The sequence below is a fragment of the Drosophila serrata genome, unplaced genomic scaffold (assembly GCF_035046125.1).
Source record: "Drosophila serrata isolate PLE 108 unplaced genomic scaffold, ASM3504612v1 contig_240, whole genome shotgun sequence".
NCBI classification, from domain to species: Eukaryota; Metazoa; Arthropoda; class Insecta; order Diptera; family Drosophilidae; genus Drosophila; species Drosophila serrata.
Genome location: NW_028257138.1, coordinates 3,465,202 through 3,475,472, shown reverse-complemented (window position 1 = coordinate 3,475,472; position 10,271 = coordinate 3,465,202). Strand labels below are relative to the sequence as shown.

The following is a 10,271-nucleotide window of genomic DNA, read 5'->3' as shown; positions in this document are numbered from 1 at the left end:
AGTGGTTCGTTGTCACTTTACAAGTCTATACACATATTTTTATATATTTTGATTCAAAGATATATTTTATTATTATAGAATTTCGTTTTTAGTTTTATGTACTTTATAATATAACTGTCAGAGATAGGAATGTTAAGGGTCAGTAAGTGTCTTTCAACAGTAAGTAACTATGATCAGTAATTAACTATGATCCGTAAGTATCTATGACCAGTAAGTAACAATGATTAGTGAGTATCAATGAACATTAAGTAACTATGATAAATAAGTAACACCAGTAAGCAACTACAATCAGTAAGTATCCATTACAAGTAAGTATGTATGATCAGTAATTAAATTTGAACACTAATAAACAATGACTTGCAACTTTTGTAACACAACACATTTCTGAGATTTAGAAACTTATAGTTTCAAGAAGAAGAACAAAAATAATTGTGTTTGCTACGGTGCTTAAGTACACTGGTTGAGAAGCGCAGAGGAGGGCACTTTTTAGAGAGATTTATTTTTGAGAGAGAGTAAAAGTGATAGAAAACTTTGATTTAACACAGATTTTATAATAGCCAAAGGTTGGATTTAAACTCAAACTTAATTAGAAACTTATAGTTTCAAGAAGAAGAACAAAAATAATTGTGTTTGCTACGGTGCTTAAGTACACTGGTTGAGAAGCGCAGAGGAGGGCACTTTTTAGAGAGATAGTGAATGCGAGGAAAGTATTATTTTTGAGAGAGATTAAAAGAGAGGCAAACAAAATTTGCTTTTTTGAGAAGCGTAGGAAAGGTCTCATTGATTATTTTGGAATAATGAGAATTTGAGTTAGTAAAAAATATGTGTTAAATTCGTAAAATTGATCAAAAATATAACATACTGACCCTTGGTTTTTGTTCTTTTTTAACTATCTATAACCAGTAATTAACTCTGAACACTAAGTATCTATGAGCATTAAGTAACTATAGTCAGTAAATATCTATGACCAGTAATTAACTATGAGCAGTAAGTAACGCAGTAAGTATGTATGACTTACAACTTTTTTAACACAACACATTTCTGATACTTGGCCGGCAGCAGTCACTTCGTTCCGGGGATGTTAGAACTAGTTGAGAATAATAAGCGCAGATGTGCGAGATTTGTTTTTGAACAAATTTATGATAAGCTATTTGAATGAAACTATGGAGTTATTCTTCTATTTAATTTTACTAGTATATAAGTCAGAGCATGGCGAATCGGTGGACTATATATATACATATATATATAGCTGCCATAGGAACGATCGAAAATTTTTAGGAAAAATAAATATATCTTTTTCAGTTACATATATATACATATATATGATATAGTATTAAACGGTTGTTTAAAATAGAGGAAAATGCAAAATGGTAAATGTAAAACCGTAAATATAAAATGTATATGTATTTTAAATTAAATGAAAGCAGGCATAACTTTGTTGTTTTTTAACATAAATATATATATTTTATATACGCTTTCAGTTTGCAATTAAATCAAGAGAGCTAATTTTAAATATATCATAACTAAGGCAAAAATGCATTAATTTCAATTCGGAAAGCTTTTCTATGTACATTTTTTATAGCTTAATAAATCTGCTTACTCAAATTAACATTTTAGAATAATAAAAATTTTTCATATTTTTGACAACTTTAATGATTTTTCTACTTAAAAAATGTTGAAAAAAATTTTAATTTTTTTTCCTAGCAAAATTAGCTAAATCGACTTGGATTCGTATGCTGATCTAGAATATATATGATTTATAGGGTCGGAAATGATTTCTTCTCAGTTTTGTAAGCTTCTGACTTAAATTATAATACTGCAGGGGTTTAAAAAAGGTATTATTTTTTGCAATTATTTTTTTGCGACAATCGAAGTTTAAAAATCTCATAACTCAGCCAAAAAGGCGTTAATTTCCATTCGAAAACCTTTCCCATGTTAGTTTTTATTAGAGTAATAATTCAGCATAATTTAATTTTAATTTAAACATGATTAAAATTTTGACGATTTTTTAAAATTTAAATGATGTAACATATACCATAAAAATTTGAAAATAAAAGTCAAAAAAATATTTTTTTCCCTACATGTCTAGAAAGATTCCCCTGTTCATGCTGATCAAGAATATATATGGATTATAGGGTCGGAAATGACTCCTTCACTGTTTTGCATTTAACTGAAATTATAATACCCTGCAAATGTCCCACTTTCAACTTTAATTTTAATCTGACATAAAGTTCTATATTTGGATTGTAGTTTTCTATTAGTTCTTATATAATTTCTTTTTTTTTTTCTTTATTTTTTTGGGTGAATAATAATCGTAAATAACTTATTTAACCATAAATTTAGTGCCGAAAAATGACATTTACCCCCTGAAGACCCCCTCCGTTGCTCAATAAAATGATTTACATGAAATTCCCATTTTCCCAGGGCCACTTGACTTTGCGACCCCGTTACCCCCCCATCCAAAGGTCTCAACTAAATCGCTACTAAGTATTATACTATATAGATTATATGGCCACGCACACAGTCTACACACACAAAAAACAACACACTAAAGACACTAAGCACGACAAAAAGACATTAAACACGACAACGAAATAAAAAAACATTGAAGTTCCTTATCAGCACTTCCGGTTTTCGTGACCAATGTCTTGGGGTGTGCACACACAATATTCCAGTCTCTCCCTGTGTGTGTGTGCCTTTCTGGTGTATCAGTTTCGCACACTCGCCAGATCTGAGCTGGGCATGCAAAGGTTATAGAAATGGAAAAGTCGGAAAAAAGGGGGGTTATAGATGGGGGATTGTAACCCTCCGATTTAGCCTCTTGTTCCCCTTCTCCCCCCTCACCAGGTTAGTCTTAATTTCTGGACATGCTCTTGGCCACACTGGTTATCCTCCATTATTCATAAATATGCAAATGCCAGGGCGTAATAAATTCCAGATGCATGGCCAAAGGCTGCGGGTCAATTTCGAGCTCACGCTCATGGGGCTTTTGGGTCTACACTGGAAATAATATTTGCATTAAATAAAAGAAAGCAATTAAAAATACCTCAAAGAGTATATTATCTGTAAGAAAGAAGGCTTTTTAAAATATATCATTTAGTATTCGGTACAAGAGAGAATTAATTAAATAAAGCCATATAAATTTTCTTACCAATTCATCTGCCTTACCTTTTGATCCTTAATTTCTCTCTGTGTTTCTTGGCTGAGCTGTGGTTCCTTGATGTGGTTGGGTGGTTCTTGGCCTGTTTAGCACTCAATCTGAGGCGGCTCCTCCGGACCACTGGCATATGCCACATTACCTTGCCGCAAATTAAATGGTCTCGCGCGAGGACTCCTTGAGGTCCTTTGGCAGGCTGGGATTCTTGTTACGAGGCGGTAGCATGTGGTGGGCGGTGACCAAACTCACAAATACACACACGAAGGACACGGAATCCTGCAGAGATATTCCCGAATGCGCGCTGAGATGCGGGCGTGACGACTCACGAGCAGGGAAATTTAATTGAATTCGGTTATCGGTGAGAAGGATCTGCCTTTTATGTTGTATTTCAAGTAATACATAATCAAGGGATTTTCCAAAATACATATGTAAGTGTGAAAATGTTTTCCAGACTTTCTATAAAGGATTCTAAACCTTAATAGAAGGGTTATGAAGAATATAAGGAGAGATTAGGCAGATTAAAGATGTATCTATCTATGATTTATTTAAAAGAGTTTCTTAGGGGATATCCCTGAATTGAATAAAAAATATTAAATTAATAAAATAATTTAATTAAAACCCAATCAATTTCACATCCTCTTCCCCCCACAAATGTCCTGTGAAACCTTGGCTCTCCAAAGATGATTGTTTTCCGCCTGGAATTTGATTTAAAACCACATAAATCAAAGATATTTTCCCCCTCCAATGCAAGAGGACATCCAGGACCTCCCAAGACCACAAAGGACACCCCCCTACTGGCGCCGGACTGTGTATAATGCGCACAATCGCAGCCAGGACACGAAATCGGAAGGAAAGGAAGTCCTAATGTGTGGTGCTTCGAAGGGGGGAGAACTGTTTGCGCAGCACAAAACTCAGTTTTCTTTCATTCTTTTTTTTTCCTGAAGAAGAAGCCGGACCTTTGTAAGGATGGCAGGACACACTCACACAGAGAGAGAGAGAGAGCTACTTGGGCAGGACTTGTGCTTGAGTTTTGCCTGGGCAAACAAGCGTATAAATTGAGTTATAATTTGATTTCGCCACTCCTTTGGCTCCGGATGTTGGCTTCACCGTTTATTTAAATGAATCCTTCCCCCAGACATGTGGCAATTGGTTGTTATCCTCTTGAATTTTCGGGGTTTTCCACAGCTCAAGCATATCACAAGGGTCCCTTATTTTCCCCCCTGGCAGGAAAACTATGATTGGTCATACTTGTGAGACTCCTTGCAAGAAACGGATGTGTTAGAGTGTGGTTTTTGGTTTTCTGATTTGAGGGCAATTAAATTTAAATAGAATTTCCTTTGAAAATTGCTTTGGCTTTCCTTTCCTCTTCCTCTCTCCCTAACTTGAACCTAATTACCTTGCCAAAGACAAAGGGATTTTACTGCCTGAGAAAATCTGCTGCTTTACTCGGAGTTAATGCAAACTGTTGCAAAAAGAAACATTATTTTTAAGAATTAAGGCAGGCAGAACTAATACTTTTTTAATTAAGCCAATTTGCTGGTTCTGGTGGATCAGTAAAGGCCACTTGGGGGCGGCAATATGCGTACAATGTGATTCGAGATTTATTTTCTTTTTGTATATATATTTTTATTTCCAGCAAACCTTTCTCTGTCGTATTTTCTCTGTATATTTTTTTGCATTCTTAATGCTTGAAATGGCAAAATGGCAGTTTACGCTTGCTACACATTTTGTCCTTTTTGCCGGCGGAATAAACCCCAGACCCAGATCCATTTTCCCCCCTCGTTTCTTTCTTTTTTGCCACATTGAGTGGCACTCTCGAGCATGTCTTTACATCTCTTTACGCTTGGGGAGATTACTTTTGGGTGGGGGGAAAATCAAGGGAACTCTGTGGGGAAAATGGCCGCCCTCAGAGATATATATATATAAGTTTTGAGTTATTACTTTGCATATCACAGAACATGTGGTGAGTCGAAAAGATTTATGTTGCAATCGGGGCTTGTTTGTGCGTCCGATAAAGTCCGAAGTCAGATAAAACCATCGACGAAGAACAGACTTAAAAACTCAGAGCCAGATTCCAAAAACCACACTACAATGTGTCTTTTTATTTGTATTTCTTTAGACATTTATCAGTAAAGCAAACACAGAGCTCAGGGACGGGCCGCAGCCACAACTTAGCAGCTACTCAAACTTTTGTTTTGTCTGCCCAAAGTGCCCTCTGTATCTGTATCTGCACGCTGTGTCCGTATCTGTATCTGTTTTTATGCACCCGCATGGATCTGTCGGATCGCGGCGGCTGAAAATCGATCTGCAAGTGCCCCCCGAACAGAAAGCGCAGAAATGCGCAAAAAGTCACGTAGTCAGCGAAACAGACAAAACCATATAGACAACGATTTGCCCCGATATTTACGTACTATATATGGAGAGGTGTAGGGATGAGAGGGGGGAGGGACCTGTAGGGGGTGGCAGCTGCACGTGGCATTGATCTGCGAACACAACTTGGACAGGAGGAGTACCACGATTAGGTGCCCAAGAAATGAGTTCACTTCAGGACTGCACTTGGGGAAATTGGGAAAAGACTTATATATACATATGAGAAAATAGCATTTGAAAAGGTAAGAAAATATATTAATAAAATGTATATGTATATATATATATATATATATCAAGGAAAATGTCAATCGAAAAAGTAAGGGAATTATATTAATAAAATGTATATATATATCTCGAAAAATATCAGTTGAAAAAGGGAAAATATTAAAAAAATGTATATATATATACCAAGGAAAATATCACTTGAAAAGGTAAGATATATAAATAAAATGTATAAATATATATAACAAGGAAAATATCAATTGACAAAGGAGAAAATATTAATAAAATGTATATATATATCAAGGAAAATATCAATTGAAAAATTAAACAAGAATATTATATTATATTATATTATTTTATTTTATATTAATACCTGTGGGAAATTATATATGGTGTATATGCTAAGGAATAAAAGAAAGATTCTATATGATACATAATATAATAAATGGTATAAAAGGTATATCGCCAAAAATATAATAAATCTTGTAAACTTTGATATATAAATAAATATAAATTTGAGATATTAGGAAGTATTATATTAATACCTGTAGGAAATTAAAAATGTTGTATTTGCTAAGAAATGAAAGAAAGATTCTATATGATACAAAGTATAATAAATGGTATAATAAGTATATTATCAAAAATATATTATAATATATAATAAAAAATATTGTGAGCTTTGATATATAAATAAATAATAATTTTCAATATAGAAAAAAATGGTTTTATTGTAAAAATATCAATTATTTTTGGTTTATAAAGGCATGGTATATATAAAGAGGATATAAAATTATTGCACTTACCCCTTTCAGCAAATTTTTCATAAAATAATGAAACATTATCAATATATCCAAATTCATGCATGTTGAAGTAAGTTCCTGAAACAAAAGTGATTAAAACATTTAGTTTATTTCAATATAATATAATAAATATATTTTTTCTTACACATTATCTTAATTTCTATAATCTAAATCCCCTTCCATTCTACTCCAATTTATTTCTCTGTGTATTCTCAGTACCAAATGGGCAATTAAAGTGTCACAAGTTTGGGACATGCAATATTTCATGACGCAATGCCTAAGATTATGAATATAAATGCAAATTAGTCCTCGGCTCAGTGCCTCACCCCCCACTCCCTGTTACCCTGAAGCTTAGCTCACCTTGCCCCCGCCGATTTCCACCTGTCTGTTGTTGTGGTCAGCAGTTTAGGGGAAGGGGAGATGGAAAGGGGGAGGTTAGCTGGAAAGCGGGAGCGTGACAATCATTAAAAGTCAAGCGACGAGGACGAAGGACGAAGGACCTGGGACGACGAACGACGACAACGTTGAAACGTCCGACGTTGAACAATCACTGAAAATGACTAACGGTAACCACGATAGCTCACATCCGGACCAAAAGTCCTGGCCTGAATACTATATATACCATTTTCCGTACGAAGAAAAGCTTTCGCGGGGGGGAGGGAAAACTCCGTGCACGTTGAAAGAAAATTACGCTCTTATCTCGCTTCCTGTCGTGACACAATTTTCTATCATAGAAGCCACTCGAGGAGCCGACTTCGTCCTGATGTTGTTCCGCAACTCGGGTCAAATACATAAAGTTATTATTGCTTTTACTATTTCGGCTCTCGGGATCCCGGGAGGGGTGCAAGGGGTCTGGAAAAAGTAATGATAAATGTGCCACGCTCACGTTTTCCAAAACTCTGCGTCCAGGGGGACTTTTTTGGGCCATTATTTACCAACACACTGATTTCTTTTTACGAAAAAGTGTCACTAAAATGGGCTTAGTCTAGAATTACATAGGATCATAGGTTTAATTTCAGGAGGGGTAAGGTAATTATTTTTGAGCTACAAACTAACAGAAAATCTTAACTTTATGGATGAAAATGTATTTGTACCTTTATAATAAAGAAAAAGTATTTCTAAAGGTTGTATAATTGTTTAAAAGTTCAATAAAACCAAGTCAAATAATTTAAAAACTATTAAAATAGAAAATAATTAAACAATTTCTTTGAAATCCTATTCCAAATGTTCTCAAAGATCTGTATATTTCTTTACAAAGTTAATTAATAAAGAAATCAAATTAAAAACATCACGTAAACTTCATATATCTTGTGAAATCTTCGTCAAGTTCTTCAGAATAAATTGTTTAATATGTTTTCAACTATTAACATTTAAATTTATTAATTACTTCTTTGATTTAATCCTTAAAAAAAGCTTTAAAGAAGTGATTTCTTTGAACCCCTTCACCAATTCCCATTGAAATAACTTCAGGTGTTGGCTTATTACCACCACATTTTCTAAACCACCTTAAACTTCCTCAAAATTAACCTTATTTATGTATTTTAATCGCACAACTTAGAAAACTAAACCCCTAGCTGGTTACTATAACTGAATCTTAACCCAGAAACATTGTTTTCGTAACCCCAAAGTAATGGTCATTTAATGCATAATTAGATTGTCCATTCACATGCAAGCGAAAGTAAAGATTATAATTTTTTCTATGAATTTCATAAATACTTAATTAAGTGGGTCGCTCTCCAGCCCGCTCTCCTTTCCCGTCTCGTCGACACTTTCTGTCTCCTGAACGTAATGAGATGAAAATTGCAACAACAAAAAATATATATGTATGTATATATATCACAACGTACGTGACAAATTGAAAAAAAGCGCATCAGTGGAGCGAAGTTAACTGGTGAGACCTGTGTGGAATCAAGCATGCCATATTGGACAGCGACATCGTCGTTTTCTGATGACTTGACCAAGTACAGCGACAGCGACAGCTACTGTGACTGACTTTTTTACGAGTACCAGTAAAAAAAATAAACCAATATCTCAGAACGATGTTTGAGGCGAGTGTAAGTGGAGCTTGAAGCCCTGTATGAGGCTCTCGTAATACTATCTAGACACGTGAAATGAGTTATCAACGGTCACAGTGGGGCAAAATGTAAGATATTGGTGGTAAATATATTTAAACTAATTTGGATTTGAGTTTCAGAAATATAAATAAATTGTTTTCAAAGAAAAATTAGTTTTGGAAGGGTCTTTTAAGGACTAAGAACTTTAATCCACAAGTTTTCTAAAGTTCTAAGGAACTCGGACTTGAAAAAGGTGCTGAAAAGTATGCTATGGTACCGTATGGTCTCATAATTCAACCACTTTGTAAGGCTTAGCACACTTTTGAGTATATTATTTTAAAGAATTTTACAAATATCTTATTTGTTAAGGCCTATAATATAAATTATATTACTAAGAATATATTTTCTAAAGTTTTAAGGAACTCGGATTTGAAAAAGGTGCTGAAATGTATGCTATGGTAGCTTATGATCTCATAATTCAATCACTTTGTGAGGCTTAGCACACTTTTAAGTAAATTATTTTAAAGAATTGTACATATATCTTAAATGTTAAGGGTTATAACATAATTTATATTATTAAGCATATATTTTCTATTATAAGAAAGTAGTATACATATTCAAATCAATTACAAATCTGCCAAAATGTAATGTAATAATAGATTTCACATTCTTCCTCGTTTTCCCCGACTGGTACCCACTGTAAACAGTGGACAATCGTCTCGCTGTAAACTTAGAATCGGCACATGACTAAAACTGATTACCATGACGCAGATCACAAAAAAATGAAAATGTCTCAAGGGAATATTGTCAACCATCGGTCCAGGACCAATTACGACTTTTTACAGATGCCCATGGATATGGATATGGATGCTGTGGTCATGTTCCTGTCCTATGCCATTCTGCACCTCGTTTTCCCTGATTTCCTTCTCCCCCCTCCCCCCTCCTCCATCGCTCATGGCTCATAACTTTTTCAGTTAATGAAGACATAAAACCCAGTGCTGTGGCTGCGGCTGCCACGGCAGCTAAGGGCAATAAACACAGAGGCACAAATAGCAACAAAAACGGGAACAAAAACAAAAATAAGAACAACACCAGCAGCAGCAAAGCAACAACAAGGAGTTTTCTCCTTCTTTTTTTTGCTGCAAGGTATTTGTTTGTTCTTTTTCTGCTGCGATTTACTTTTTCGCCTTTTGTTTGTTTTCGCAAAATCACAAGAAAGTTGCGCCCAAAAGTCTGCGGAAAACAAGTCTGGAGATATCTCCAAAGAGTGATAGCGCGAGACTTTCCGGGAAAGGGGTTATATTTTCTTTGTTTTGTCTTGGAAAAAGGTAGAAAAGAGGTGAGTACTTGTGGAGGAGGGTAACTACAGTGGGGTCTCCTTATGGAAAACCTTTCTCTAATTGGTTTAAACAATATTTCTGATTTTTAAGATGTATTGGGAAATGTTTAGTAACAAAAATTGCTATGAAATATTTTTTTTTTTTGTTTTAATAATATTATTAAATTTTTATAAATTTCAACGAAAAAATAATAAAATTTTTATTTAATACGTACAGTAAACACTGATATTACTTAAACTTAATTGTTTCCCTTATATAATGCCCACTGTATTTCCAATGGAGAGTATCTATGTGTCTCTCTGTCCTCTTTTTTTATTGTACCGCTATA

General features: G+C 34.3%; 1 long non-coding RNA gene across 1 annotated transcript; it reads right to left on the bottom strand.

Moving 5' to 3' along the window:
• Positions 1–8,157: 8,157 nt before the first annotated feature.
• LOC110177060 (uncharacterized) lies at positions 8,158–8,596 on the bottom strand. Its single transcript, XR_002319289.2, has 2 exons — positions 8,397–8,596; positions 8,158–8,328 (listed from the first exon to the last, which is right to left on the bottom strand). It is a non-coding gene; the product is annotated as an uncharacterized LOC110177060 (long non-coding RNA).
• Positions 8,597–10,271: the final 1,675 nt, after the last annotated feature.